This window comes from Amblyomma mixtum, chromosome 8 (assembly GCF_055824585.1).
Source record: "Amblyomma mixtum isolate Tamu chromosome 8, ASM5582458v1, whole genome shotgun sequence".
In the NCBI taxonomy this organism is placed as follows: Eukaryota; Metazoa; Arthropoda; class Arachnida; order Ixodida; family Ixodidae; genus Amblyomma; species Amblyomma mixtum.
In genome coordinates this window covers 119,230,123-119,257,694 of record NC_143019.1, presented here as the reverse complement: position 1 = coordinate 119,257,694, position 27,572 = coordinate 119,230,123, and the positions used below count along the sequence as shown (strand labels likewise).

The following is a 27,572-nucleotide window of genomic DNA, read 5'->3' as shown; positions in this document are numbered from 1 at the left end:
ACCTCCAGAGATCATACTTGAGTGCTGTCTGTCACAGCAGAACACTTTATAGTCATATAAAAGGTTGTTATGTTGAGGTGCCAAGTTTGTTTCCTGTAAGCATAATTCCACGGGATGAAATGGGTTAAAGAGATCCTTTGCATGATGGTAGTTGTTAAACCGTCCTTAGATGTTCCAATGAATAAGGAATGCCATTTTTACTGTTCTTGGGGGGATACGGTCAAAAACCTCAGTTCCCGATTGATTAGGACTTGTAATCTCAGTTTTTGGTTTCCTGGCACGGTCAAGTGAGCTGTGCCACCTCTTCATTGTGGATCTGACGGGGACTGTGTTCATATTCTCACTAGAGGCGCTGGAGTGCCGCGAACAAGCCGCGGTTGTGCGAGATGTACACATCCGCAGAAGGGCGAGGCTGCCTACTCGAGGTTTTAAAAGCGCTATTCTAGAGATGGCAGGACGGACTTCGCCGCGCCTGCCGGGGTCGAAGATGGCCCTGCCACAGGCTCTTCGTGTGTGGCCTAGGTAGGTGCCGAAAACCGGTTGATGTCCCGCCCCGTCGCACCACATCGGAGAATATTGTTGTTGCACTAAAGGAAAACGTGACAACGGCCTGTTAGGGTCGATGATGTGCTCCTCTGAATGAAATGTGTTCCTTTGTTTTTAGAGTAATACTTTCTTTTTCAGTTTTCCGTGTTGGGCACAACCTTGAGTAAGCGGCGTCCTTCGCAGTGCGCGCAGCATGGTTCTGCATCACTCTTTTCTCAAACATGTTCATGTTAGGCGCATTTCGCTTATGTTCTGCGGCCACGGCAACTCTCAGAGCAATGCCCGTACCTCTAGCCGTTTTAAAGCCTCGCGGTTTCGGGGTGTAGTGGCGGACATTTATTTTCTATTAGCAGACTTCTATTGCTTCCGGGAGTGTACTCGGGTTGAAAGTGAGGACACGATGTTTTGTTTCCAAATGTCGAGATTTTTATGCGATAGAGATGATGATATTTTGGTCCTTGAGACAATCAGCATTTCTTGTTCGGTTAGTTTGAGGAAATGGGGCTCAGAGATTACACCCGAGACCTTGTTTAGGGATCTGTGGCAGTTATTGACACCGGGGTTTAATCAAGTGAAGTTACAGGGGATAATGTTGAGCACTACCTTTAAACCCAGTAGAAGGTCACCGCTAGATTTTTCTAGATTGTAAACCGTCAGCAAACTTTGTCAGTAAACTTGTCAGTGAGCTCAAACCTAGGCTAACTTAAGCAATCGCTGACTGCGTTGTGGCAGCGCTTCTCAGTACACAGGCGAAAGTTCTGAGATTTTGGCATGCAAACACTCCAATAGCATTAGAAGGAATATTACTGTGTGGTCCACTCGACATTTAGACGCTGCAATGTCCACTGAATCCGCTTTTCGTTCAGCGGTCCCCTTGGTCGTCTAGAGAAATAATCACGCCAATCTTAAACTTGGAATCCGCTCCTCTATCGCCCTGATAACAAGCCGTGTCAGTAAAGGTTTCAAGAGCGCATGAATTGAAAAAAGGAAAAAGTAAGCAATAGCCGACTGCGTTCTGGCATCTCTTCTTCAGTACACAGGCGAAAGTTCTGAGATTTTGGCATGAAAACTTTCCTATAGCATTAGAAGCAATATTATTGAGTGGTCCACCAGACATTTAGACGCTGCAATGTCCACTGGATCCGCTTTTCGTTCAGTGGTCCCCCTTGGTCGTCTAGAAAAATAATCACGCGAATCTTAAACTTAGAATCCGCTTCTCTGTCGCCATGATAATGGTTCGTGTTATTAAACCTTTGATGAGCACATGAACTGTCAAGTTGGAAAAAGTAAGCGATTGTTGAGTGCGTTGTGACAGCGCTTCTCTGCACAGAGGCAAATCTTTTGACATTTTGGCACTCAAAATCTCCGAGGGCGTTAGAAGCAATATTGCCGAGTGGTCCACTCGATATTGAAACGCTGCATTTCCACTGGGTCGGCTTTTAGTTTACTGGTCCTCCTTGGTCGTCTACAGAACTAATCACGCAAGTCTTAAACTAGGAAAACGCTTCTCTACTGCCCTGTTAATGGACCGCGTCAGTAAACTTTCATTGAGCGCACGAATAGAAAAGTTAGATAAAAGAAGCAATCGGTGACTGCGTTGTGACAGCGGTTCCCTTTACACAGGCGAATGTTTTTCGTTTTGGCGTGAAAACTCTCATGCAGTCTAAGAAGCAATATTAGCTAGTGGCCCAGTCGATATTAAGACGCTGCAATGTTCACCAGGTCGGCTCTTAGTTGACTGCTCCTTCTTGGTCGTCTAGAAACCTCATCACGCGAGTCTTGAATTAGGAAGCAGCCGTAGCGCATTTCATGGGCTGTCGAGCAGTTCTCCTTCCTTTTTGCTCATTTTATCTCATTCTTACCGCAGAGGCCCTACACATTCTATCGCAGTGGCACAGATAGCTACCAGACGAGCGCAACGCCAGACACTGCTGTCGCATTTGCTTCTTTTTTTGTTTGGCAGCATACTCCCAATGTACGGCATTACGGAAAGGCCACAGGTGCGCCTCTTCAAGTCAGCATCACTCCTCTACAACACGCAATCAAATTCTTCATTGCGCCACTCCGGATAAACAGAGCTTCCGCAGAGCAAGAAAGGATAGCTTCGTTGGTTTGTAAGCTGCTCACGTATAGCACAAAAGCACAAGAGAATCGGACCTGCTTCCTAGAAAACACTGCATCCTGTATAAAATTCACTTTCAATATATCTAGTGACCTTCACCCACTGTGCGCTGGTATGGTTTGTCAGTAATTCATCACTTATACTAGTGAACGTGTTCTCGCCCCTTGCTGGATCCTTCTCCACGTATATAAGATAAGATAGTGGTTTTGCGTAGTTATCCGCGGCATACTTTGAAATGGGGCGCAGTTTCTCTAGCATCGCCACGTTCTTTGCCGTCCTATTCACAGCATTAGCTCAAAAACATCTTCCAGTGACCTCGGATGTTCACATCCTACATCCGAAGATGCTGGAAGCACTCCAAGCCTCCGTGGTATCCAAAGCACAGCGCATCATAATCCTTTCGCCAATGATGAAACCGAAACTTCACAATCTTTCAAAGCATTTGCCTGTTCCTGTCAGGTACCTCAGCGGGACCCCGCTACAAATACAGAGGGATTTCGAGCTGGAAATTGGCTCCCGAACAAGCGATTATTTCTATCGGGCTTGTGCGGACCGGCACTTTTTTGTCTCATGTTACTGGAATCTCAGCCAAGCCACGAGAGAAACCTTGCAAAGCGTAGCAAGGAAACCTCACATAGTGCGCCTGTTCGTCTTTGGCGACTCGCACGAGCAAACGCTTAATGGTTTCGATAAAGAAGGCCTTTGTCAGGTAACCAGCGTGACACCGCAAAGCTTCAGCGTTCCCGCCAATGGCTTCAACAGCTGCGACATTAGAAAATACTACAAATCAGCTTCGGAGCTCTTCCTAGAGGCACCACTTGAAAAAGGTTTTCCAGCTGGTAAATATTACGTGGCGACATTTGGAATGCCCGATGCCAAACTCACTGACGACCCGGAAAGTATGGCACTAGTGGACGCATACAGAACGAAAAATAACACAGTTGATATTATCACGGGTGGCAATAGCTTTCTGGAGGCGCGCGCAAAGCGATCAGACTTTGAACTCGCTACCGGCCTGAGCCCATTTTCTGCACTTTGCTTCTTTTCAGTAGACGCTTACTTCTCTCCAGCAGAGATGTGCATATTCAGTCGACGCGAAGTGACCGTTCTTTTGTCGTTTATCGATTCGTGGATCTCAGCGCTGTTGTTTGCAGTCATCACGTCCTTATTAGTGGCCTCCATTGTTTCTGTCCTCTGGCTTCGCAGTCTGCTCTTGTTCCCCCGCCTCCACTTCTCGCAGTCTCGTCTCCTACTATTCCTAGTCTGCTCACTCCTTGGGCGATGCCCTCCCGACACCGTCGGAAACGCTGCGCCCTATCGAAGCGCCGTCCTGGCTGTCTGGACTGTGGCGATGTTTTTCCTCGGAAACTATGTCCAGACCACGATCACCGCCATTGAGAGCGTCCCTGTTGTGTCGACTGGTCAGACAAGCATGGAAAAGCTCAATCCTTACTTGGCGACGGGCTCAGTTAGGCCTTGCCTCACAATATACTGGATTGGAGAGTTGGAGCTTTACTTCATGAAGGGTCAGCGGGCCGGCGGCAACTACCTTATCCAATCCATGGTACGCTGTGGCAGCCATTGCCTGAGTCTTACGTCGACGTCTTCGTGCTACGAAAGGGCCCGGGACGGAGAACACGTGGCGCTGTCCATATGCAGCGAGGAGGAAATCCTGACCGCCTCAAAATGGAATCTGCTTCCCGGAGATGGCTGCGGATTGATCCATCGGCCGTCTCATATTCTGAAGTCCCACCCTTTACGGTATGAAAACATATTCAAATGAATTTCTAGATTTTTGCAGACATTTGCAAGACTTGCGTGACCGAATGTGTGTGGGCTGAGTTCTTCAAAGGTTCCCCACGGACTGTACCTTGCCGTGCGTTACTAAAATACATCAGGAGCGCCGATTTTCCTCACTGCCAGTTGCGCATTTTTTCTATAGCCTATTGTTAGGAGCGCTCCCGTGCAGTCGTGAGAGTGGGATAGTGGAAATCCTCTATAGGGCGCGGAATAAGAAAGGAATAGGGCAAAACTATGCCCTAAGCCACTCAGGACAACAACTGCAAAGCATGATCAATCAGTTAGACAGGCAGAGCAGAACGGTGGGGCTAAGAATTAACATGCAGAAAACCATAGTAATGTTCAACAGCCTAGCAAGGGAACAGCAGTTCGCAATTGGTAGCGAGGTGCTGGAAGTAGTAAGAGAGTATGTCTACTTAGGGCAGGTAGTGACCGCAGATCCGGATCATGAGAGGGAAATAACTAGAAGAATAAGAATGGGGTGGAGCGCATATGGCAGGTTCTCTGAGATCATGAATGGTAGCTTACCAATATCCGTGAAGAGAAAAGTATACAACAGCTGTATCCTACCGGTACTCACCTATGGGGCAGAAACGTGGAGGCTAACAAAGAGGGTTCAGCTTAAGTTAAGAACAACGCAGCGAGCTATGGAAAGGAAAATGATAGGTGTAACGTTAAGAGATCGAAAGCGGGCGGAGTGGGTGAGGGAACAAACGCGGGTTAATGACATCTTAGTTGAAATAAAGAGGAAGAAATGGGCTTGGGCAGGGCATGTAATGCGAAGGCAAGATAACCGCTGGTCCTTAAGGGTAACGGAGTGGATTCCAAGAGAGAGCAAACGTAGCAGGGGACGCCAGAAAGTTAGGTGGGCGGATGAGATTAAGAAGTTTGCGGGGATACAGTGGCGGCAACTGACAAAGGACAGGGTTAATTGGAGAGACATGGGAGAGGCCTTTGCCCTGCAGTGGGTGTAGTCAGGCTGATGATGATGATGATGATGATGATAAGGGAAAAACTATAACATAGAGTGTATCTTTTTCTATCATTTGCTACGTAGGCAGGTGCCAGGAACTACATTCATAGTTATAAACAGGTTACAGAAGCTCAAAAGAAAGTGAATAAGAGTCTGAGATTGCAAACTCTGCAGTGATGTGTTTTCAACAGGTGCCCAGGCGACGAATTTATTTTGAGTTTTTTGTTATGGCGCAAGGACATCGATGGGCACATAGCGCCATCGCTGAAGAAGTTGTGTCCAAAACCACTATTTCCCTAGCAAACATAAAAAGGCGATGTTTCACTGAAGCCTCTATCGCCAGCCAATTTTTTTTTCGGCTACACGGGCTAGTGTCGAAAACCCAAACATTTCATTGGAAAAATGCCGAACACTTTCCCAGATAAAAGCTTGTAGCGATTGTATCAAGGGTGGATACCCGGCGGTGCTACGGACCGAACCACGCACCTAGCGCATGCAAGGTGGATGCAGAAACAAGCAGGCCACCCACTTTAGTAAACGGCCGGCCCCAATACACATTTAACTGCAGATAAACTGTAGGGCCTTTTGTCCAGCCTTTAAGCCGGAAACGTAGATGACGGTTATCATTACTCGTGTTCAAAAGTCGAACACTATTGTTATCAAAGCTGCGCACATGCTTGCGCGTATGCTACGGCATTAGACGTTCACAATGCTCACCGAGAAAATTATTCACGTCTCGTTAAAACAATTTGATAGTCAATTATTGGCGCTGAACTCTTCAAAGAGACCCAGGCTATCACGGACGAAATACTGAAGGGCTCCGGAAATTTAAGACACCTTGGGATCTTTAAAGTGCAGTGACATAGTACAGAACACGGGCCTCTAGAATTTCATCTCCGCGGAAATGCGACCGTCGCGGCCGGGATGGATCCCCTTCTTTCGGGTCAGTTTCCGAGTGTCATGACGACTCGGCCCCCGCGGCGGCTGTGTGTGTTAGAGTTTACATGGTGCAGAAACTGCGGCAGATAATCCGGTTTTTGCTGCTTGAAACACTGTTCTGTGAGCGCTGAAAAGATTATGTTTATTGGTCAGTAAAGACGTAATTCTGAAATTTTCAATTAACCCTCTCCTGAATTCTCTAAAATGGTTCTTCAGGTAAACTTAGCGGTGCGCATGAAATAGTTATAGCTCATTTTTCTTCGACTACTTTGCTTTCTATACGAAGCGGCAACAACTTTTTTCCCGTCGCGAGTTTCATTCATGTCTTTGAAAATTGTTTGCGCATTTTCCTTTTTTTTAAAGGTCCCGTATTGCTAAATTCGTTACAGGGTCCAGCACCGCCGAATGTTGCGCACCGTACATGAAGCCCGCCTCGCACTTCGGCACCGGAAACTCTCGCCTCCTCCAAGTCCTCCAGGCCGTGACGTCACTGAAGATCCGAGCTCCGTCCGCGTGTACTTCGCTGTATATGCTGCTGGCTGCGCCTTAGCATTTTTGTCGCTTCTCATCGAAATTTTGTGGAAGCTACGTTCAGAAAAAAATCATTAAGGTGACATGGTTTTCCGCTTAAGCGCCAGAAAAAAACCTATCCAGCATCCCAATCGACCACATCCGTTGTTCACTATGCCCTGTATTAACAACGTATCGTTATTTTTAAGCTTGTGTTCGGCAATGGCTGCCCCACCAGAAAATGTACACACTGCTTCTATTCATATACCGTTGTTTAAAAATGCAGCGCGAAAAAAACAAGGACAAAGAAGAAGTGGATAGGACTGCGTTTGTTCTGGTCCTTTCGCGCTGCAGTCTTTAACCATGATCACTGACCAACAAGGCCAAACAGCCACTTTAGTTCATAGAGAATGGCTCCAGCTTAACGTGGAGCATATGCCAAGCTGACTTTGCTGTGAATGTTTGCTTGTACTGTTCCTTTAGTTACGATTAGTGATTAAGGTCACCTCCCATTTTAGAGCACAGCTATTAAGCGACCGTTTTCGGGTTGAGCCGCATCGCTGCCGTTCGTGTAATCCAGCCAAAGCATCAATAAATAAATAAAAATAAACCTTGCTGTGACTACAGTGCCGCTTGCTGATCGGCTTCGCTGACCACTGCACTAATGTACTAGGCCATAGCCACGTCTTTTTTTTTCTTTATTGCATACAAATTAACTCCACTGAGCTACCAAATGCTTTACATACACATATAAATCGGCAATGCAGACACACATTCTCATGTCTTCATACACTTCACCTGCACATAAAAATTGCGGGAGATATGCACATATTTCCGGAATACGCAACCAATCAGACGGGCAGCCATGCGTGGCACAAACAGGCGCACTGTTCACAGAACAGAGACTTCGATGAACCATGTGGCTCTGCTTGTCAATTGATCATGCGGCTCTTCCACACGCAAAAAAATCCAATCAACATTAACATATCGGGCAGAATCTCGGAGCCTTTCAGAACGGGAAAAAACCTCACAGTGTAAGGCGATATCTCGATGTTCTTTATGAAAGTCCGCTGAAGTATGTCCCGTCAAAACATTCTATCACGACACCACTCAAAGCAATGCACAGTTGACCGACCAATGCAAACAAGTCCCATTCACGCAAAGCCACTCTTTGACGGGCGGAGTCGAGGTGTGGAGTTTAACAAAGGAAGATTTCGCAGCAGTTTCAATATGAATTTGATGAACTCACTTCATTACACTCGAATTCGTGAAACCAAGACAAGGCCGACGATACACGGGCACACAGAATGGAGATTCTACTAGAACTGTTATCTGCCAGTTTTACAGGTCAAAAAATATCTCAACAAGAAGCGAACTGTCAGGAAATCAAACATAGCAACCTCCTTCAGAAGACCCCCTAAAGCTCCCTCACAGCCGTGACTAGCCCAAGCAAAGAGATAAGGCAAACGAAAACTGAGTTGGATTCCAAGCACCGCTAGCAGAAAGGAGCGGCAGCTCTGAAGAATAAAAACCGTGAAACAAGCTGTTGAACAAAACAGTGAACAAGAAAAACTCCTCCAGACTCGATGAAAACAAATTGCCTCGACGCATAGAGGGCCAAACAAACGTCGCGAATAGTCTGCGCAGTGGTTACGCTTCCTTCCTCGCGCAGTGCATCGCATGCAATACATACACAATCTCTAGAACCATCAAAATGATGGAAATTTGTGCTAGAGCAAAAACTGAGAGCTCCCAACCCATTCACCCCTCCATTTGGAGCGTCACAGAGAAAATTTATAGCTCCCAGCAAGACCCGTTATTCCCGACGTGATGAAGGGGAACCCCAAGATACTGTAGGAAAAAATTCGCAGTGGCTTAGCTTGGTTACATTCAGTAACTCTGATCATGTGGTCTGTCTTGTGGCGAGCCCTGACGTTCTCGGAAGACGACTCACCCAACTGGGCCAAAGCGCGACGCTGCAACAGCTCCGCGTCCTGACGTCGCTTCTTGGCTAGGAGTTCTTCTCCCTCCTCAGGCGTTTGCGCTGCACTCTTGGCCTCGAATCGATCGTTCGTCCTTTCCCCGACAGCCAGCTCCCAGGCCACAACCTCAGGGTCGGACGAGTTGAGCTTGTCATGTTTGTTAAGCCGCTCAACGGCTGTCATTTCCGTGGCAATGACTCTCCGTTACTGCATCACACCACTCATATGCTCACTCAGAAGCGCGTCCCCTTCCCTTGCGCATGCTCAGTAAGCCACACCTGCTCTGACACTCGGCTCCTCGCACGTGCGCACACCTTTCGAGGTGAGTGGCGTCTGCTCCGTGGTCACGCAGCTGCGACGAGCGCGGCGCGGCAGAACAGCTGCGTGCCCTGGCGTCACTCGGCTTCTCGCGTATGCGCACAAATGGCCTTTCAGATGCTGAGCGAAATGGCGGAACTGAGCGCAGTATAGCTCTCGCTACAAAAAGAGTCCCTCTTAGTGACGCAGAAACGATTACATTTCGCACCGCAGTAAACCAGCCAGAATCCATTTGAATTTTCATCATTTAGAGCCGCGCCAGACACGGCACAGAATTGCAATGTTAAATACAAATCTTCTGGCAAACTTTTTTTTTGTCTTAACAGAAACGGGCGACGTCATTAGCATAGGCTAAAATTCTAATTTCCGACTGATCAAGTGACGATCCTCGAATAGCTTGGGATCGGACGATACTAAGGGTTGGAGACATAAAGGAAATAACAGAGGTGATAACTGGCAAGCCAGTCGGAGCGACGAGATTTGTGGAATTGGTTTGGTAACTTAACGGCTTACGTCAACCTTGCATGGGATTATTTGCAGAATACTCTAAAGCCCTTAAGCAATGCATCTACAAGGTTTGCACATTTTAAAACTGCAAGCAAGAACTCATGACACAGCACGTCTTATCAAAGGCGTTCATAGAATCAGTCTGAATTAGAGCAACCTCACCGGCCTGATCTTTTACCGACTCCAACACCGAACGCGCAATATGTATATGGTTTTGGATACTGTGGACTTCAATCCTACATGCTTGATGGGAGCCAGATAAATCCACGGCCACAAGCCGCAAGCGGGAAGAAAGAATTTTTGCTAATATTTTAAAGTCTATATTACACAGTGAATTTGGATAGTACCCTTTGATAGTCCTCAACCGGCTCTTCTCAATGCTTTTCGAAATTATTATGGTATCACCCACCAGCATAAAAAGCGGCAGGCAACAAGCCTATACAGGAAATTGGAAATGGGCTCTTTCCGCTCAGCAGGCCCAGAAGCCTCCTGGCACGGATGGCTTGACTTGCTAATTCTCCAAAACGTTTTCGCTTTGTTTTGCACCTGTCTTGTTGGAAGTCTTCAGAGTTGCTTACGATGTTGAACACGTTACGAAGGCTGAGTGTCGCGAACGGAATAAAGGTGCACCTTATCAAATGCGATCTGATCTCTTAGGTCGTAAACTGTCTTTGTGTGCTGATGCATACACGAGCACTAATGAGTATGCTAATTTTGAAACCAGAATAGATAAGAATCGTGTTCTGGCCTATCAAGCATTTAAATTGATTGCCATCAGCTATGGCAAAGCATCGTCAACTATGTTGTAGAGTTTAAAGTAAATGCGATTAGCTTGCATTCTGGTAAGATAAATGGTGTTAAGGCCGTGTTGGGTTTTTAGTTTGGAGTTATGGAGTTCTGAGTTCCAAAGCTACTCAGGCTATGAGGGACGCCGTACTGGAGGAAACATTGGAAAACTGGTCGTGATGAAAGGAGATGACGCAGTAACTGCCTCACATATTTTAATGGACACCCGAACCCCTCTGCAAGGGAATTGGTAAAGGAGAGAGTGAAACACGAAAGGAAGGACGAGGTGCCATCGAGGAGGTCTACGGAATAATTTCGACATACCTGGTTATTTTTAACATGCACTCATATCGCTCAGCACACCGCCAACTTTTGCGTTTCACCTCCATAGAAACGCGGCCGCCGCGGTAAGGCTCGAGCCGGGGAATTCCCGCTCAGTAGACGAGCGCCTCAACCACTGAGCCACCACGGCGGGTATCGTATGGGTGACGCCACTGCTTTCGCAACCAGCCACAGCGGGCCGTGCTCGCTGCCGATGGCAATGTTGGGAGTCTACCAATTTGACGACATGGGAACCCAGGACGACACGCCCGGAATTTCTACCCTCCCACACCCCGGAGGCGGACTAACGGACGCCACAGGAGGACCCATACTCAAACTCGTGTACCAACTCGACGACACGAGACATGACTGAAGCCTACCCGAAGGCCACGCCATGGTCCAGGATGATGTACGTACGCAAAAATAATTCGAACCTGTAACGGAGGCAGAAGTGCACACACTTGCGGAAAGATTACGACCCGCAACCCCCGTCAAATTACCGAAGCTGGCGCATCGTGAATACAAAGTGTTAATTGCGGCTACGTGGAGGGGTGTCTCCGCATAACAACTCCGATAGGTCCCTACTTGCTGCTTTGCAATTCAAGCTCAGCCACCAATTAACCCACTAGGCCAATGTAAAAGTCAGGCCGGAGCAAAACATTGCTAATTTTGAGCACCGCGGCCAGCCGCCGTGGTGACTCAGTGGTTATGGTGCTCGGCTGCTGACCCAAATGACGCGGGTTCGATCCCGGCCGCGGCGGCTAGAATTTCTTTGGACGAGAAATTCTAGAGGCCCGTGTACTGTGCGATGTCAGTGCACGTTAAAGAACCCCAGGTGGCCGAAATTTCCGGAGCCCTTCACTACGGCGTCCCTCATAGCCTAAGTCGCTTTGGGACGTAAACCCCATGAACCGAACCAAACCGGATCCGGACCTAACTGAACAGATATGTAAAACCCAAGCAATCAATCTAGGAGGAAAGGAATATTCAATAAATTCTTATGGAGGCTCACCAGACAACTTATGTAAAGGCATCATTACTAGCGCCTTACCTGTACCATCAGAAGAGTAATTAACTAAACTGCACGGAAACATATCCGCTACAAATAAGCGTCATTCAAGCGAGGCCTTTCGGCACAAAGAGGGCATGTCTATATACCTTTGAAGGCAAAGCAGTACTACGGTTTCTCTACCTCAGCGGTATAACATACAGGTGCAAACCATTCCGACCAGTGATGTAGGTTTGCAGATGCTGCCTCAGAAGAGACGCCATGCTCTCATTTGCACCACTCCGCACGAGAAATGATCTGCTACATATGCGGAATACGTAATCCTCCACCAGGACACGTCGATTGCAAAAAGCACTGCATCCTCTTCGACACATCCAACCACTCCACCATTTTGGCGAGCTGTCCGGCAAGACAGAATAATTACCCCAAAAGAAGGAAAAAGACGGGCAAAACTGATAAAGCCGTAATCCGACGCCATCCGTATGGAGACACTGCTGCACAGAGCACTCTTATAGATGTGCAGAAGGAGCAAAAGACTGCGCAGAAGCACAAGAGTAAGCCAGAGCAAAGGAGTCAGCATCGATCCAGGAATGAGCATCGCCCCAAGTTGAACCAGGCCCAAGTCGACCGGAAGGAGAACCGCAAAGATGTAGCAAATGCACAATACTGCCCATGAAAGTGAATCAGGACAATGGTCCAAACAAGGCACTCACTGTCCATCCAAACAAGCCTTGGAACCGAGGCACAGAACTATCGCCACCCCTCCCTCCGCTGAGGAAGGAGAACCCAGTGGTCACCACGACCGCGCAGACGCCTTTGGATCACGCCATGGAGACCGAGAACCCGGAACCGTCGCGCAAACAGGATAGCAAGAACCACAAGGAAAATCAATGTGTCGTCGCCGTAAACGCCCAGTATAAATTTTTGGAACATGATTTCGCAAAACTTCAACCCCTTCGGTGGCCCAGTGGCAACAAAATGGACGCTACCGAGCCGTGGGCCTGTACCTCGAAAGGCAGTGATACCGCTGCCCACATCCAGGAGACCCAGGCGACGCATTCACTCCGGAACGCTACACCCGAGAAAGGAGCTGGCCCTGGTAAAAAGGGTGAGCTGTCCGTCGAAGCAGCCTCCACTACAACCCCTTATACAACTTCATACCCCGCATTACACCTCAAAAGGCGGTAAAGCAATATATAGGCTCCGCTGAATTTCGCTCCCAAATCAGTAGCATAATCAACACTACAGCTGGGGAACAACACGGAGCGATGCAGCAAGAGCGCATACATGACTACGCGCAGTTGATACTGTCCATGACTGACAGGATAAAAGCTACGATCAACACCATCTTGGTAAAACATGAAGCCGGCGTCAATAGGCTTTTCGAACTTGTACCTCATCAGGAATTGCCTCGAAAGCAGCGAGCAGTTCAATCCGCCGCCTGTCCTCATCCTGTATCTCCAGACGTGCAACATGACACCGAACAAAAGCACACGAAAAGATCGGCGACCACGCCAGTCCACTACACCAACAGAAATAATTATATGGGAATGGAAATGTCGAAGCTTGCGCCGAAAACAAGCGCCACTAGTAGTATATCTCGCAAACTCCCATAATCCCCCACCATGTCATCGCTCTGCAAGAGACGGAAGCAAATCGCATACGTATCTACGGTTATTAAACAGCAGCCCTTACACCACGTCTGGCAATCCTGGCACTCGCATCCATGCCGGTGCTAGACCCGCACACCGACAAGCACGCCCGACATCAAGGGCACACAATATACCGCAAAAGAAGTGGGCTTACCCGGGCACACATACGGCCTCACTATTCCTAACATATACAGCAATCCCAAAGATAAAGTCAGAGTTATTCCGGGCATCCTGGGCTGCTTTCGTTCCTGAAAGCTGCTTGTGGAGGGTGATTTTAATGCACGCCACGCGCACTGGGGATAGACTTCGGATACCCTCAAACATAACCTAATTTCTACTGCAATGGCTGATTACAACCTTGGCCTGCTCACAAACCCCACCGTGCCCACTCGCATTAGCACAAATGTCACCCGCGACAAGTCATCGGATCTCACAAGGGCCACACTGAGCATAATCCTTAAATCTCACACGGTGCTCCAAGACAGCCTTGGGAGTGACCACTCTCCAGTCTCCACTATTATTGCTTACAATTCCAAGATTTCAATCCTTGTTCACAGCTTCGCACTGAGTGGAATGAATTGCGCTCATAATTGGCAGCTGATTCAGCCGACCCCCTTACTTTCACCGACTGGACAGACCGCCTAATGGACGCCATCTAGGCGAACAGCAAACGCATCAAAATACCCCTACTGCACCGCAGGTTTTTCCGCATCTGGCTCAACTACAGGAGGCTTGACAAGAACTTCACAAGCGCTGGCGTCACCACTGACACAATCTGAAACAGAGAGGCCGCACAGCAGCTTTAACTCGTGAGGCAGAAGAATAAGCGGGCACGCTAGCCCGCGCAAACTGGGCAACCATCCGTAACCACCTCATGGATTCATTAGGCACTGAACGCACGTTGTCCCTCCTACGCGTTGTCTTAGATCCAAAAACAAATACATCTCAGACACAAGTAAACACACATGTAATACGGCTAGAGCCGGTTAAAGGCGCCGTTGGAATTGCTCAACTACGGGATGCCTATATGCCCACAACCCTTCAATCAGCAGATCCACGCAATCTACCTCCACCTAACCCAGAACTTGACGCCGACATCACTTTTAGGGAAGTCCGCCGAGCACCCTTAGTATTCGCCACTCTATGGCACCGGGGCCCGATGGCACGCTGGGACGCTCCCATCCACCTGAAGCTATGCCAGCATGCGATTTATACCCACGGTGCAACCCCTAAACGTGCAAACCCCTAACCCATAAAAATTTGCGCCCGATCTCCTCAACGAGCTGTGTGTGCAAAGTCTTCGAGCATGTCATTCTCAATCACCTGCAACCGTTCCTAAAAACAACAAGCTTTCTCTCCAACGCTCAGTCCAGCTTCAATCCAAACATTTCGGCAAAAGACGTACTTCTCGCCCCTAGAGTCTTTCTTTTACAGTAAGCCCCTTACAGCCCCTACGGGAGCCATACTGGCCATGGATATTCATTAGTCTTTGGACACAATAAGCCGCGACCATATCCACACGACGTTAGCAACTGTCACAAAATCCGGCACTTTTTTGAAACCAAGAAAGGAAAACAGCGCCGCGCGGACGCATCTCGCCGGCGCGGTCGTAAAACGGGGGATGAGGAAACCCCTGCGTGTGGGTGCCCCCTCTACCACCGATCGCCGGAAGGAATGAGTCAGCCACGACGCCGATTTCTCTCGAACGTCCGAGTCGCTTCTACTAGTCGCTTCTACTACTAGTCGCTACTAGTCTACTAGTCGCATCTAGGGGGAGACGTCTTAGTGCAGTCGCCCGTCGGTGGCGGCGCCAGGCCAGAAATTGCGAGAAGATGCACGAAGCGACTCCCGTCTTTTGACCCATGAGGACACGCTGCTGCCGCAAGAAAGGAAAGTAGACTGCACGGCCAACACTGCGTGTATGTGCGCACCTACTCTGCCGCGTAGAACAAAAAGACGCGGACCAAGCCTATATAAGAAGGGCTTTGGCCGCTGTGAGTTAGTCCGAACCATTGTTTAAGCTGCATCCAAGCGCGCCCGTTCGACTCCTGGGAAAACACTACTCGGCCAGCTTCGGACCAACGAGGCAACGTTCGGCAGCCTGCGGGACGGCATCTGGTCGTCGGACTGTCGCAGTGCCCGGTGAACAAATTGTGTTTTGTTGGTTAATCTCTCGCTTGTGCTAGTGCACTTCAAGTGGAATATTCCTTTTGTACTGTAGTGTCTCTCTCGCGTCTAACTTTACACGAGTTGGATTGTTTTGTTAAACACTTTGTATATGTTTGTACTAGTGATTGTGAAATCCTCTTTATCGTCTCATTGCTGTATAAACATTATTTTGTTTGTGAATCTTTGGCTCCGACCCATTCTTTGGCTTGCGACCGGCGAAAGCTGGGCACCAAACCACCAAATTCCTCTTGTCACTTGGTAGCTAGTCTCCGCAGAACTTGCCACGCTGAGTCGAGGGCATCTCCTTTGAGTCCGAGACCGCTACCCCCCCACGCTGTAAGGGTGTCTGGGAACCTCATGCTTAAAACTGCGGGTAGTTGGGCGACAGGACGTTTGGTGTTTGTAAGCACAGAGAACGGAGAAATAGTCGGAAGGAGTTTACGAAGAGGTCATAAACGAGTGTTTGCCAGCAGAGCGATATTGTGAGGTGCCGCGCCGAAGCAGTGAGTGAGGTTCACTATGTAGATGTATTAGTTTCCTTGAATGTAGATTTCGGTCTCCAAATATGAGCTTAAAGGGGCTAGTAGAGGACGGCACCCAGATGGGGTTGTCCGGAGCCGGACTGAGTGAATGGCTGGACCAGAAAAGTGAGAGGGCCGGAAAGCGAGAGAGAGAATTGAAAAGGAAAGACAGAAGGCTCGCGAAGAAGCCGAGAGTGACGAAGAAAGAGAATATGAACGCGAAATGAAGCTCCTAACCGCGAAGCTGGAACTGCAAGGTGGTGCTAAGCACTCAGCTGTAGCTGTACTAGAGAGGAAGGTAGTAGTTTGCGTATTGATGCCAGCAGGTTTCTTCCTAGATCTGACGAAATAAAGGACGATCTCAACGCATTCCTTAAGCGATTCGAAGGGATCGCGGTAAGCCAGAATTGGTCAGACAGCCAATGCGCTACCGTTCTTAGCAGCTGTCTGAGGGGCGAAGGACTAAGTTTATTCGGGCGACTGCCTCCTGAAGACGCAGCAAGTTATAGCAAGGTGAAAACCACTTTGCTTAAACGATTCCGACGCACCACCGAGGGGTGTAGGGACAAATTCCGGACAGAAAAGCCCACAGATGACGAAACGGCAACCCAATATGCGGCGCGATTAAGCCACTATTTCGATCGGTGGACGGAACTGTCGGAACTCGCACAGGAGTACAGGCACTCCCCGAGCTGCTCACCAAGGAACAATTCCTGAGCAGCTGTCGCCCGGTCTTGTCGCTGTACCTCAAGAAGAGAAGGGCCAAGACCGCCTCCGAAATGCTAGAACTTGCCGACCAATATCTTGAAGCCCAAAGAGGAGCCCATCTGAGCAAAGTTAAGAATGTAAATTCAGAAAGCGCAGAGAAATCGGACAGCCGCGATACCCGATCCAGCCCAAAGCCTCCACCGAAGTGCTACCTGTGCAACAAGACAGGCCACTACGCGTCTAACTACCGCAACAGCGCTACGAACAGTAGCCCTACAGCTTGTTTTAAGCGTGGCCAGAAGGGGCACAAAGCCGCGGCTTGTTCCAACCCAGGCAAGTCCGTTCCCCAGGCATCATCCGTACTGGCCGCGTCAGGTGACGACCTGGAGTAGAAGGCGAAAACGGCTTTGTCGAGCTGAAGAACGAAAAGAAGGTTCCCGTGTTGAACGCCATAATGAACGTGCGGCCTGAAGCCGTAATGCACAGGATGCCTGTCTCGAAAGGGAAAGTAGGGCAGCAAACAATTTCAGTGCTGCGAGACACAGGAAGCAGTGCGGTCATCATAAAATGAAGCTTGGTGCGAGATAAGGATCTCACTGCAACGAAGAGCCTTGTGCGTCTAGTGGACGGCTCATTCCAACGCTTACCTGAAGCTAGAGTGCATGTACAGACTCCCTACTACAGCGGCAAGCTGACTGCACTGTGCATAGAACGCCCCATATACGACCTTATATTGAGTAGCGTAAAAGGCGCGAAATTTCCTAAGGACCCTGAAAGTAGCCACGAGGGAGTGAAATCAGAATCCTGCACGTCGGAACGTCGCAGCGGCACAATCGTAAACTGAGACTCCTCATAGCCGCTCTTACTCGTGAGGCCGAAGAATACGCGAACACGCCAGCCCGCGCAAACTGTGCTACCTTTTGCAACGACCTCATGAGTACATTAAGCACTAAACGCGCGTGGTCCCTCCTACGCGCTCTCTTAGATCCTAAAACCACCTAAATTTCCGACAGAAGTAAACACGCAACGTCTAATACAACTAGAGCTCCAAAAGGTAACCGACGAAATTGGCCGACAACGGGACACTTATATGCCCACATTCCTTCCGTCAGCAGATCCACCCAATCTACCTCCACGTAACCCAGAATTTGATGCCGACATCACCTTACACAAAGTCAGCCCAGCAGTCTTTAGTATTAGCCGCTCTACGGCGCTGGGTCCGGATAGCATAACCTAAAGAATCTTGACGAAGCCTGCCTCTAGGAACTCACGGAGCTCTTTAATAACCCCTGGCACGCTGAGACCCTCCCATCAGCCTGGACCCATGCCCGCAGGCGATTTATACTCAAACCGGGCAAGCCCCTCACCCTTCAAAATTTTTGCCCCTTCTTCTTAACGAGCTGTGTCGGCAAGCTCTTCGAGCATGTCACTCTCAATCTCCTGCAACCATTCCGAGAAACAACAGGCTTTCTTTCCGACGTTGAATTCGGCTTCTGTCGAAACATCTAGGCACAAGACTTACTTCTCGCCCTTAAAGAATCTCTCTTTTACACTAACCGCCGAACAGCCGCTACGCTAGCCATACTGGCCCCGTATATTCAAAAGGATTTCGACACAATTAGCCATGAGCATATCTTCACGGCAGCCACCACAGGCGTCAGCACCCGTATATGGCAATACATTCGGGCCTTCCTTCAGGGATGTACGGCAGAATTCTTCTTTGGGGATATTGCCTCCATGCCTTTCCAACAGGAGAACCGGAGAACCACACAAACCAATCACCTTTACTTTTTAACATTGCCCTAACGCCACTGGCAAAGACCCTTGCTGCTATCTCAGGGCTCCGCACAGTCAAATGCGCCGATGATATAACCCTCTCGACAACGGGAGGATCCCTTGGAACAGCACAGGATATCCTACAATCAGCCTTCTACCAATTTCGCAAACAAAGGCCTCCATTGTTCTCCAAATAAACCGAAATTCTTGCAGCTTAAACCCCTCCCCAGTGATCCCCCATTGAGGTGCACATGTGCGAGAATCGAGTGCCCATTGTGTCTCATGTGCAGATTCTCAACCTTCTCATTAACAACACACAAGATACAACTACCACCATTCGGCTCTTGCAAAGACAGACCAAAGAGATCACTGCACTAATAAGGCGGGTGGCAGCGCACAATTATGGGCTGTTTGAACGCGAGACCATCAATATGACAAATAAGCTAATCATTAGCAGCATTGCATACAACCTCCCTCACCACATACTTACTCAGCGCCAAACATAGCAGGCAGACATCCTAATACGCACGGCCGACACCTCCGCCCTTCGTCTTGCACGTACTGTTAGCACGAAACGTCTTCTGGCCACCGGTACCCACAATAAAGCGATCGAATTAATAGAGGCTCAACGCACCAACCAAATAGTGCCCCAGAGCAGCATGGAAACAGGACAACGCCTACTGCGACAGCTACGTCTCAATCCAACAATTCCCACCATATCAAGTCCTACACCTTGCATGATTTCTCTGAGCAAGCAGGATCACATACATGGTCTGTTCTGAAAGTAGTAGGTCTCATTTTTTTAAACAAAAGTTATTCAAGAGAATAGTACAAAGGATTACAATTTTTCAAGGTAGCACCCTTCCGTACCTACACGCTGCTGCCAATGAGTTTTACAGTTTTCGTACGCCTCCAGGAACGCCCGGACCGGAATGCTGTTTAGCTCCCTCATCACGGCCTATTGAACCACCTCTACCGATCCGTGATGTTTCCCCTTGAGCGTCGATTTTATTCTCAGGAATAGAAAAAAGTCTGGTGGGGCCAAGTCGAGGCTGTAGGGGGGCTGAGGCAGCGTTTACCGCCTCGTGCTGGGAAAAAATCGGGGTCCTCATTCACATGATGAAGAAGATCCTACCGGTCGGCCTTTTCCTCCTCTGACAACACTCCCGGCACCAACTTCGCGCACGCTTTCCTCACGGATAAGTTTTCTGTCACGATCTCAAAAGCTTGGGTTTGAGGAATGCTCAAGTCATCACCAATCATTCTGATACTCATTCTGCGATCATTGCTAAGTAAATGTTTCACTCGCTACACATTTTCGTTGGTCTTCCTGGTCGAAGGGCGTCTGGAGCGGTCGTCTTCCTCCACTCTTTCCTTACCTTCTCGGAACAGCTTGTGCCACTCAAAAAACACCTGATCTACCCATGGAAGCCTCACCGTAGGCCTCCTTAATCATGTTGTCTCTCTCTTTGCCCGTTTTACCAAGATTTACTCAAAATTTGATCGCGTATCACTGATCCCGTAAACGCTCGGGGATTCTGCGTGACGAGACGTTTCGACAGGGGTTTACAGTACAAGCGACCTCCTCTCTTCAACGGCCGAGAGCCGACTGCCGATTTTCCCCAGCATTCCCAATATCCCTCTTCAACGATCCTGCCCGCGCAGACCACCTCTCGTCCGCCCGTTCGCCCAGGAAAAAACCAGTCCTACTACTTTCAGAACAGACCCTGTATATCAGAAGCCCCTACCGCGCAATACGAGGGCTAGCCTCGATCAGGGTAGGCGGCAGGCTCGAGCGAGCTATTACACTAAAACATACAACCACCGCTTCGATATCATTTATGCCTATGCCCTAGTGTACTAGGCCATAGCCACATATTTTTTTCTTTTTTTTGTAACGGCCTTTATTGGCAAGAGATGACTGGTTGTGAAGGCCGGTTAGAGCGGGCAAGGACAGGTCCGGTTCCAGGGCAGTTCACGCTCTCGCCTCGCGCTGCGCGTCGGCTCTGCTGCTTCAGCTGCCGATCGTCTTCTTCTCGCCTCGCGCCGCGCATTGGTTGTGTTGCTCCGACTGCTAAGCATCTTCCTTTTTACTTTTGGACCCGGGGGAAAAAGCCATCCTGGCGATTTAGGGGGTCAGCAGGACGCAGGGGGTCGTAGTACGGCTTCAAACGCGAAACATGGACGGTCTCGCGTTCACGTCGTCGAAGATCGGGTGATGGCGTCACGGGCTCATCGATGTAATTGACGGGAGAAGTGCGTTCAAGGACATGGCAGGGCCCGCGGTAGTTTGGCAGCTATTTGCTAGAGAGACCTGCTGCAGCATGGAGTGGTCATGGGAGTGGTCGAAGCGGTATTTCTGGCGCCCTTGGTCGCCGGACGTGAATGACCGGGCGAGCTGGTGCACTCATAGCGTGTCTGGAGGCTTCAGATACGGTTGTGGATTCGGACGATTCAGGATGGTACGGAAGAATAGTGTCGAGCGGCGAGGATGGTTAACGGCCGTATAGAAGGAAGAATGGTGAGAAACTAGTAGTGCTCTGCGTAGCGGTGTTGTAGGCATATGTGACGAAGGGGAGGACGACGTCCCAGCTAGAATGGTCTGCCGCCACGTACATTGACCACATGTCGCCTAATGTTCGATTGAAACGTTCTCTCAAGCCGTTCGTCTGGGGATGATAGGCAGTAGTGGTGCGGCGAGTAACGTTGCATTGCTGCAGAAGAGATGAAACGACGTCCAACAGAGACACCCGCCCACGGTCGCTCAACAGTTCACGTGGGGCTCCGTGTCGAAGTATGAAATGGTACAAGAGGAAGGCTGCAGCATCCCGTGCCGTAGAAGCTTGGAGGGTGGCTGTTTCGGCGTACGGTGTCAGGTGGTCTACAGGGACGATGACCCAGCGGTTTCCTGCAGCAGTGTAGGGAAGTGGTCCATACAGGTCAATGCCAACTCTATCAAATGGCCTGGATGGGCAAGGCAAAGGCTGCATAGGGCCGGTCGAATGGTGATGACCGGGCTTGCGGCGCTGGCAATCGGAGCAGGAACGGATGAATGTTCGAACAAAGTTATACATGCCGCGCCAGTACTAGGGGAGGCGCAGCCGGTTGTAGGTCTTGAAAGCACCGCCGTGACCAGCTTGCGGGTCGCTATGAAAGGCTGCGCATATTCCTGAGCGTAAATGTCCAGGAATCACTAGGAGCCATTTGCGGCCATCAGAGAGATAATTTCGGCGGTACATAATCCAATCATGAATAGTGAAGTGGGCAGCCTGACGGCGGATTACGAGCGGTATCGACACGACAGAACGGTCTCCAAGATAGCGTACAAGAGATGTGATCCAAGGGTCCTTCGACTGCTCGTTGGGAATATCCTCCAATGACAAAGACCCGCAGTCGATGGCGGGAGGAGAGGCACTTTCATTGGCTAGAGGTGAACGAGACAAAGCGTCTGCGTCGTTATGCTTCTTGCCAGAGCGACAGACCACACGAATATCGTCCATCGGGCGAGGCGGCCATTTGGGTCTTTTAGGGACGGCAGCCAACATAGGGAATGGTGATCCGTGACGACCTCGAAAGGCCGGCCGTATACGTAAGGCCGAAATTTCTCGATCGCCCAAACGATCGCCAAGCACTCTTTTTCAGTGACTGAGTAGTTCTGCTCTGGCTTGGTCAGGCTGCGGCTCGCGTATGCAACCACATACTCCGCATACCCCGCTTTGCGTTGATCAAGAACAGCACCGATACCAACGCCACTGGCATCTGTGTGGATTTCAGTTGGAGAAGCAGGGTCAAAGTGGCGCAGTATGGGCGGAGAGGTAAGTAGAGGGCGCAACGTGATGAACGCTTCGTCACAGGCAGGACTCCAGCTTGATAGATCGCTGCTGCCACGAACATGGGCACTCATAGGTGCGATGATAGAAGCGAAATTTCGGATAAAGCGTTCGAAGTAAGAACATAAGCCGATGAAACTGCGAAGTTCCTTCATCGTAGAGGGCTTCGGGAACCCAGAGACCACACGAAGCTTTGCTAGGCCAGGAAGGACACCCTGTTTCGACACGACGTGGCCCAAAATCGTCAACTGGCGAGCGGCAAAGCGACATTTCTTTAAATTGAGTTGAAGCCCGGCTGCCGCGAGGCATCCCAAAACTTGCTCCAGGCGAACGAGGTGCATCTGGAAATCTGGGGAGAAAACAACGATATCGTCCAAGTAACATAAGCATGTTTTCCATTTCAGGCCGCGCAGTATCGTGTCCATCATCCGCTCAAAAGTGGCAGGGGCATTGCAAAGTCCGAAGGGTATGACGTTGAATTTATACAGCCCGTCAGGCGTCACAAAGGCTGTCTTGGAGCGGTCAGCGTCGGCCATCGGGACTTGCCAATAACCGGAACGTAGATCTAAAGAAGAAAAGAATTCAGCTCCCTGCAAGCAGTGAAGTGCGTCATCAATGCGGGGCAGCGGATAGACGTCTTTGCGGGTAATTTTGTTCAGGCGCCGGTAGTCAACGCAAAAGCGGATAGAGCCGTCTTTCTTGGTGACAAGGACGACGGAGGAAGCCCAAGGACTGTGCGATGGTTGTATGACGCCACGCTGCAGCATGTCATTTACTTGGGCGTCGATAACCTGGCGTTCGGTGACCGAGACGCGATATGGGCGTTGGCGCAACGGCGAATGGGCGCCAGTGTCGATCCGATGGGTAACAGCTGAGGTGCGGCCCAAACGATGGTGAGAGAAGTCAAACCATGACCGAAACTTATGTAGCAGGGCCGCAAGCTGGGTCTGTTCCGATGGCGAAAGATTCGCGTCAATTGAGCGCGCGAAGACGGCTTCAGGAGCGGAATCAGGAGACGGTGGGCAAGAATTAAGTGAAGACAGTTGCATGCTGCAGGAGTCATCCTCATAAGGGTCCCAGGCGACGACGGAGGCGAAGGGCTGGACACGTCGCAGGCATTCACCGCGAAGAAGAGTAGAGTGGCACAATAATGGATTCATCAGGGGCAAGGCGCTGCAGCCGGCTGAGACGCTAAGCACGGCGAATGGGAGGGGTAGACAGCGGAGAGAAGGGAAGGAGTCGGACGGGATAAAGGTGACAGGGCCCTTGGATGCAAAGTCGCAATGAACAGAGATGAGCACAGCAGAGCACGGCAGGATCACGACGTCATCAGCCACAGTCAACTTCGAGCACGGGTTAGTGGAAGCGTTCACCGAGGCGTCGCCGAACGGAAGAAGGGTGACTTCGGAACGAGTGCAGTCGATGACAGCTTCATGTTGGGAGAGAAAGTCCCAGCCTGAGATCACGTCGTGAGACGGCGATGCGAAGACGATGAATTCAACAACGTAGAGAACGTCGTGAATAGTAACTCGGGCTGTACAGTCCCCCAAAGGCGCGATAATTTGCGAATTAGCGGCGCGAAGCATAAACCCAGATAGCGGAGTCATCCCTTGTCGTAACTGGCGGCACACTTTCGCACTGAGTACAGATATAGCAGCACTGGTGTCAACAAGCGTGAAAGCATCGGTGCCATCGGATTGCACTTTGTTTCAGAAACGCATTGGCGAAATCTTGCCACCACTGCATGCCCCGTAGTTTCCACAAACAAGTGAACCGGCCATCCGCCGCTGGCCACCCGGTTCCACTTCAGGTCTCGGTAGCAGAACGGGTCCTTAGAACCTGTACGGTCGTGACGAAATCGCAAATAAGTCTAGTGAAAGAAAAAATTGGCTGTGGCTTAGCTTGGTTAAGCCCGGAAATTGCGAAAGCAATGCACGTCGCAGTCGTTTCGTCAAGGTCGAACGTTCATCACTGCTGAGACTACACCTGGCTTCTGCATCACTGTCCATGGCATTGAGCGAATGAGTAACATCCGTCCCATCTTCCACTGTTTCCAGTGAAGAGGTTGCACGTACACGCAAAGCTGCACACTGAGCACGCCTCTTAGAAAGTCTTCTCACGCGCTGTTCCTCCGTCTCTGTAGCTCGCTGCTCTCTCTTACGCTCATTGCGACGAGCGTCCCTAGCGGTAGGTGGCATCGTCGAAGCAGATGTTAAGCCGCCGGCGGAGGCACCGCCACTACTCGCAGATGGCGCGAGATGGTCGCCCAGCTCTTCGGCGTGACGTCACACAGAGGTCATGCGAAAGGTCAATGGTGGCACCGCCACGGCACGGCAAAGGCTGAAAGTGCAAGTAGTATTGCTTTCGCAATAAAAAGGTTGCTGTGCTCCTTTACGTGCACGCTGTTTCCCACAACTTGAAAATATAGCGCAGAAAGCAGATGTGAGAGTTGTATTCACGGCCCATAACAAGCTAAACAAGCTTTGCAAGCTGACGAAACCCTACTCTTCTGTCAAACAATTATGTGGTATGAAACACCAAACAGCGTACGTGGACTGTGTAGACTGTGATGTGTACTGCATCCCTCTATCTTGTCGAAAAAAGTATGTTGGGCTAACGGGCTGTTGTCTCAATGACCGGCTACGCCAGCAAAACAACAATGTTCAAAATTCCTGCGGAAGCAACCTAGCCATTCACTGCAGTAAGTGCCGTAATTGTGCTCCATTGTTAAATCAGTGCCACATCATCGGACGTAGTCGTGATCAACTAACCCGAGAGATCATAGAAGCACACAACACAGCATCACTGGGTAGCACTTGTGTAAGCTCACCTTCTATTTCATTGTCAAAAAAAGAACTTGCCTTCCTCAGGGTATCAACGTAATCGTGCACTTATCGTCTTGGTTCTGTTAGTCTCGGCGCTATACTGTGTAATCTCGCACGTGCAGTTTTCTGCCGTGTCATAAAAGCGTTCTAGATCTGTTTAAAGCACTTGCGGTTTTACGAAATAAACAGTTGGAAGTAGCGCTCGTCCCTGTCTGTTCCTTCTTCGTCCACATTGTTTTAGCGCTTCGAAAAATGTCAAAGCATTCACATATCGCGCGGAATCTCGGAGACTTTCAGGACAACAAAGAACCTCACAGTGTAGGGCGATATCTCTATGTACTTTTTGATTGTCCGCTTAACAATAACACCATTAATAAAAATATTAATAAGTGTAAACATGCGCGCATTTCTCGTCTCTCTAATGCCCCTTCTATTGATCACATTAACAACGTCGCTCTCGAAACCGTGTCATCTTACATATATCTCGGTGTTTACATTTCTTGCAACTTGCCTTGGAAACCTCACGTTGAATACATAATAAATAACGCTGATCGCATGCTTGGGTACCTTCGAAGAAATTTGTCATGTTCGCTTAGTTCACTAAAATTATTACTTTATAAAACATTGGTATGGTCCAAGTTAGAATATGCTGCATCTGTCTCGAGCCCTGGCATCGATTCACGCGTTACAGGTTTGTAAGCTGTGCAGAACCGTGCATGCTATTTCAGTCTTTCTAATTAACCCCGAAAGCAGTGTAACTACCAGGAAATCTAGTTGGTCCCTACCACTTCTTTCCCACCGCAGATCAATAGCTTAATTTTGTCTTTTTCATAAAATTTACCACAACAGATTTCTCAAACATAATGTACTGTCAAGACCATGTTACATATCAGCACGCGCTTTATGATCACCGTCATAAAGTTGGAATCCCATCTTGTCACAATAATGTTTTCATGACTCATTCATACCCCGAACTTGTGTGAACTGGAATCACCTTCCCAACGACATCGCAGGTATTTCTGATAATATTGCATTTTGTAAAGTCCTTAATGTCTTTTTATGAATAAGTGTTTGTTTATTACTGTAAAAAATTGCCTTTCGCTGTCTACACCCTGTTTTAATGTATCCCTACTCCGCACTGTAATGCCTTCGGGTCCTGAGGGTACAATATATAAATAAATCAGTAAATAAATAATTAAATAGATAAATATGTCCCGGGCAAACACTGCACCACTTCGACACTCGAAGCACTGCACAGTTCACCGAACACGGCAGGCAAGTCTCCCTCGAGCGAAGCCAAGCCTTGATGGGGATAGTCGTTGAAGTGTGGAGTCTAAAACAAAAGGATTTTTCAGCAGGTTGTATATCACTGAAATCGATGCATTACACTGGAATTCGTGAAACCAAGGTAAGGCTGCCGATACACGTGCAGGGAGAACACAGGTTCTACTAGTATTGTTGCCATCTGCCGCTTTTACTGGTCAAACAAATATATTAATGAGAATTGAACAGTCACCCAACCAAAGGTGTTAGCAACCTCCTTCAGGACACAAAGCTCCCACACAGCAATGACTAGCCGAAACAAACAGATAAGGCAGGCGACAACTCATTCAGGTACTCAGCACTGCTAGCAGAACGGAGTGGCAGCTTTTGAAAAATAAAAAAACCGTGAACCAAGCTATTGAAGAAAATAATTTAGCAGGACAACTCCTGCATACTCGATAGAAACAAATTACCTCGACTCATAGCGCGCCAAAGAAGCGTCGCCAATAACCCGCGCAGTGTCTATGCCTTCTTCCTCACACAGTGCATCACTTTAAATACACAGCCAATCCCTGCAACCAAGAAAATATTGCTAACTTGCGCCAGAGCAAATATTGAGACCTCCCGACACGATGGATGAATGGAATGGAATGGAATGGACGGACGGACGGACGGACTGACGGACGGACGGACGGATGGACGGACGGATGGATGGATGGATGGATGGATGGATGGATGGATGGATGGATGGATGGATGGATGGATGGATGGATGGATGGATGGATGGATGGATGGATGGATGGATGGGTGGGTGGGTGGGTGGGTGGGTGGGTGGGTGGGTGGGTGGGTGGATGGATGGATGGATGGATGGATGGATGGATGGATGGATGGATGGATGGGTGGGTGGGTGGGTGGGTGGGTGGGTGGGTGGGTGGGTGGATGGATGGATGGATGGATGAATGCATAGGAGCGCCCCGTTTGAAACGGGGTGGTGGCAATTGCCACCATGCTCAGC

At 49.4% G+C, this 27,572-nt stretch overlaps 1 pseudogene; it reads left to right on the top strand.

Annotated features, from left to right (window-relative positions):
- Positions 1 to 12,485: 12,485 nt before the first annotated feature.
- LOC149334090 (uncharacterized) overlaps positions 12,486 to 27,572 on the top strand; it is a 56,667-nt pseudogene continuing 41,580 nt past the window's right edge.